Below are 4,814 nucleotides of genomic sequence, written 5' to 3' on the forward strand. Positions count from 1 at the left end.
TTTGGAGATAGCAGTCCCCTTCCACCAGTTGTACGCCACCTTTTTGGCAATCAGGCATTCCCAGGCGCCCTTGGTGAGCCAGGGCGGCTTTCGGGCACTCTTGCCCCCCTTGCTTGTTGGGATGGTCGCCCCTTGGGCCCCGAGTATCGTCTCCTTAAGGAACGACCACTCATCTTGGGCACTGAGTTCCCCTGCTCTGGAGAACCCCAGTGCCTCTCCCACTAATCTCAACTCATTGAAGTTGGCCCTCTTGAAGTCTAGGGCTACCGCCTTGCTGCAGGCCCTTGACACCCTGCGCTGGATGGTGAATTCCAGCAAGCAATGATCGCTATCACCCAGGTGGTCGAGGACCTGGAGGCCCCTCACCAGGTCGTCGCCTGTGGCCAGGACCAGGTCCAACAGGGCATTTCCTCTGGTGGGACTGTGCACCTCCTGAATTAAGTGGAGGTCCTGTATCTCAGCCAGGAACCTCCTGGAACGGTCTGACCTGGCTGACTGTTCCTCCCAGCAGATGTCTGGGTAGCTACATCCCTTGCCCGGTCCAGCTCCTCCCCTTCAACTTGCCCCTCCTCTGACCCCATTCTGCTGGCAGAGGATGTGTATTGCTTCTTGACATAGAGCGCCACACCCCCACCTTTCCTTCCTTCTCTATCCCACCTGTAAAGTCTATAGCCCCTAATGCTAACTGCCCAGTCATGGGATGAATCCCACCATGTTTCTGTAAGCCCTATTATGTCTGGGTCTGAACTGGCTATTCTGAGAGCGAGTTCCTCCTGTTTGTTCCCCATACTACGAGCATTGATATATAGGCATTTAAGGCCTTGCCTACCTGCGTGTGCCACCCCCTGATTTGGGAGACCGTTTGGACACCAGTTTCTTACCTGGGCACTCCTTGCATTTGTCACCTGTCTTGCTTGGGTGGTGTCTCCTCCTCTTCCTGCGGCCCCCTCCCCCAGCGAGGCAGCTGCTGCCTTCGCCACCGAGGTAAGGGGGTACACGTGTGGCACACGTGCACCCTGCTCCCTCTGCTCCTGCTCCCCAACTGCTGGGGGAATTTCGAACCGCGAGCTTTTTAAAGCCTATGGTTTGAAATTCCCGCGGTTGACCCCCTCAGCCAATCAGGCCTTTTGGTTAGGCCGGAACTGCGTGCCAGCTGGCCCCGCCCCCTACCAACCCTTCCACTGGGATCCTGGGGTGGCAGGCAATACCACCCCAAGGGACTAGCCAGAGCTTGGGGGAAAGGCCCCCGGAGCTGCTCCCCCACTTTGGGGAAAGGCCCCTGCTAGATCCCACCCCACCCCCGGTCTGCCTGTCCGCGGACAGCTCAGGAGCGCAGCTCCCTGTTGGGCGAGCTAAGAGGGCTCCAAAGAGCTTCCCCTCCGGATCTGCCTCAGCTGTGCTGTACCCTCTGCCCCACTTACTTTATGGGGAATCAGCTGTTGCCCCCGCTGCTGTCTCCTCTGCAGCTGCTGCCGTCGCTGCTGAGGTAAGGGGGTACACGTGTGGCACACGTGTGCCCTGCTCCCTCTGCTCCTGCTCCCCAACTGCCACATGGGCCTCAGGGCCCATGATTATTGGGTGATACAAATAGTCAGAAGCTTCTGAGGCCCAGCCACTTGGTATCTGGGGACACTAGCCCCTTGTTGCAGCTAGACTGCTGAAACAGCATCCCAAATTCACTTTTTAAAGTGTTCTAAAATCCACATTTTTCCACAATTAGAACAAAAGAGAGAGGGATTGATCAAATGGGCAATGTTTTATTGCTATATTTACAAAGTTAAAGCAATTTGAAAACCTACCAGTGTCTCTAGCATCATAATAAAATCTAAATATCTATATGTTTTAATGTTTACTTTTGATTTCCTTATCGCATGGTAGGTGTGTGATTGGGGGGATATGGGTTTTGCAGGAGAGGGGTGGGAAGGTGGGGTGCGTGGGTGTGGAGGGATGTGGGGGGGATGCGGGTCAGTGTATCAGTACGTGTGGAGGGGACTGTGGGTGAGGGGGCTACTTAGGGATGGGTTGCCTGCCATATATACCCAGCTCTTTATATAAGACTAGCCAATTGCCCATCAAGAATGACAAGGGGAAGGGGAGAAGGGAGTGAGCAGGGACAGAGCCCTGCCCCTGCCCCGACCCTGTCCAGGCCCACTCCCTCCTGCTGCTTGGGGTCCAGGCCCACTCCCTTCTCCCTCCCTGCCAGAGTGGTGGGGGGAAGGGAGAAGCAGGCCTAGGCTGACCCAGCAGTTGTGGGGGGAGGGAATTGGAGCTCGGGGCTGATGCAGGGGAGCAGGGCTTACTCCTCCCCTCCCCTCCCCTTTGACTGCCGTGTTGGGCCCAGCCGGGCCTGCTGCTCCCGTCCCAGCTCAGGGGCCACCCCCCTGCATTGAGCCTGAGCCCAGTCCCCTCTCCCCTGTGTTACTTGTAGGGAGGCAGGACTGTGGCCCCCAACTCCATCCCCTGTGTCACTACCATCATGATGGCAGGCTGTCTTCTGTCCAAACACTTCTTCACACTCAGACCAGTGACGTTACTCCCTCCAATTTGTCTGTAAAGAATTGTGTATGCATGTGGAGCAATAGAAATAGCTCTTGCTAATAAGAGTACAGCAGTTGATGGTGCATTGTTTATATAATAAAGCTCTAATGCAAGTATTCATGTAATCTCCTGTACAATGGCTGGAACAATGGGAATCCACGTATGAATGAGACTTCTAGCTACTATCGCAATATAAGCAAGTAGCAATCAATGTGTTTCTGCAATAAGGTTTGCTGAATTGATACAAATTTGCAATTGTTCTGCAAATTGAAAATCTATTATGGTAGTGTTCTGACTCTAAGTTGACCCTGAACATTAAATGACCGCATATTTTCAGGTTCCATTTTTAGGAAAAACAGTTGTTCCCTGGCTATAAGCCAGTAACTACAAATGAAGGCACTGAATTGCTATTGTTCTTACAAAATCCTGTTGGAGAATCACATAACCAATGAACTAACCCAAAGGGCTAAATGCATTAAAGATACCAAAATGCAACCCGCATTGCACAAAAATTCTGATCTTGTATTTTATGGTCTACACACCAGGGGAGACCAACCTGCAGTACATGCCACAAGTGGCACAGGCAGCCTCTGTGTGGCATATGGCAGATCAGGCAGGGAGCATGGGGAAGGAAGCAGATTGCAGAGGAAGGGGATTGGAGTGGCATTCAGGGAAGGCAGAGATTCAGTTTACGGCATATCTGCCACAAAGTTTGACCATCCCTGATCTACATAAATTCTGCAAGTACAAAAAAAGTCAAGACTGGAGGGGGGCCAATTATAGGTCAACCCTGTGCCGAAGTCGAGCACAATTGTTATGCGGGGAGGGGTTGGTCAGGGAGAGGGAGAAGGAGATACAATACAGTTCTGAAAACTGGAAGGCCATTTCAGCCAGATCCTAGAAGCAGTCTCTGTAGTTGGGTACAATTAGTTAAACTATGCTAAACTGCTAACAATCTTAATTAATTTCTTTTAAGCTTGTGCAACATTTATGTAACAGGAAACTCGGGTGTGGCAAGTGGGTGTACACCCTGCTCCTGACTCTGCCTTACTTACAGAAATGCTGTAATAGCTGAACAGGAATAAGGATGGGCTGTGGGAAATTAGTGATAAGAAAATATAAACAAACTAAAAGGAGATTAAGACAGTTTGCTTTTAAAGCCATAAAGAAAACATTCACAAGGCAGAGAACTTTGAGTCCTGGAGATGAACAGAAGAGGAGTTAATGCAGTAACATTCTTTCAATTTGGAAAACTTTGTTCAGTATGAACACAAGCTAAAGGAACCCCAGGTCAAATTCTGCTTCTTGTTTGCCCACACAAGATTTTCCTTGGCATCTGATGCAGAGCTACAACCAGCCATCACTGCAACTTGTCCCCAAGTAAGGTATTTTGGTAAGTTTTGGGGGTTTTTTCCATTAAAGAACAGTCATTTTATGGTCTCATCCACCTCCTTGTTATGCACGGTGTTGTACTGGGTGGGGCAAGGAGAAACCAGCCTTCTGAAATTCCTACTTAATACCCTTATTGACTATCCTGTATGTTAAATAGTGAATTTAGCAGTTAGTCCTCTGCTACTTCTCACTAACTGCTCTCCTCAATGCTGATGCTACTGAGATACGAGTCAGTTTACAGGAACAAGGGAATCCTAGAGTGGCAAGGGAGATTACAAACATGTCTTTTCTGTCTGTAATGCATATGAATGAATGAATGAATGAATGTGATGTGCTTGGTGACCTGGGCACAGGGGAATGGATATTTGCAGTAGAAACAGCCAGGGAATATATCTCCAAATGGTTTTAATACAATGATAGGGTTCAGAGGGGACAGAGCAGCACAGTGTTGAACTCTGTAGACAGAACCCTAAGGCTAGAGACAGACATTCAAAAAGCCTGAGCCTGAACGGATTTAATCTTTGCAGGTTAGTCTAACCTGGCTAGGCTAAATCACTTTGTAATTGTTTAGACATTCCAGACATGCAGGCACATGCCTGCAGTGGCTCAGGCTAGAAGCCAGGGAGTGCTAGAGCAGCCCTCCCTTCCCTGTGGCCAACCCCCATTAGGGTTAGGGAGGAGTTTCTCCCGCCCCCCTACTCCTTGATAAGAGTATTTATCAGCTCTGTTATCAGCATTTATCACCCCATCAGAAAACAAACAGCCTCTCTCATTAGTTCAAGCTCTTCTTAAACGAAGGCAGAGAGGGACATTACCAGCTGAGCTACTGATTAGCTCCAAAGAGCCATAAACCAACACTGCTGTCTGCCACAGCATGGACCGTA

General features: G+C 50.0%; 1 long non-coding RNA gene across 2 annotated transcripts in view; it reads left to right on the forward strand.

Moving 5' to 3' along the window:
* The first annotated feature begins 3,355 nt into the window (after positions 1-3,355).
* Positions 3,356-4,814, forward strand: part of LOC109304089 — a 19,196-nt gene continuing 17,737 nt past the window's right edge. Inside the window, exon 1 of one of the 2 annotated variants that reach the window (XR_002099289.1) lies at positions 3,356-3,923. This is a non-coding gene — a long non-coding RNA (uncharacterized LOC109304089). The remainder of the gene's footprint in view (positions 3,924-4,814) is intronic. The other variant, XR_002099290.1, reaches the window with a different exon arrangement.

This window comes from Gavialis gangeticus, unplaced genomic scaffold (genome assembly GCF_001723915.1).
Source record: "Gavialis gangeticus isolate Ggan-Ray unplaced genomic scaffold, GavGan_comp1, whole genome shotgun sequence".
NCBI lineage: Eukaryota > Metazoa > Chordata > Crocodylia > Gavialidae > Gavialis > Gavialis gangeticus.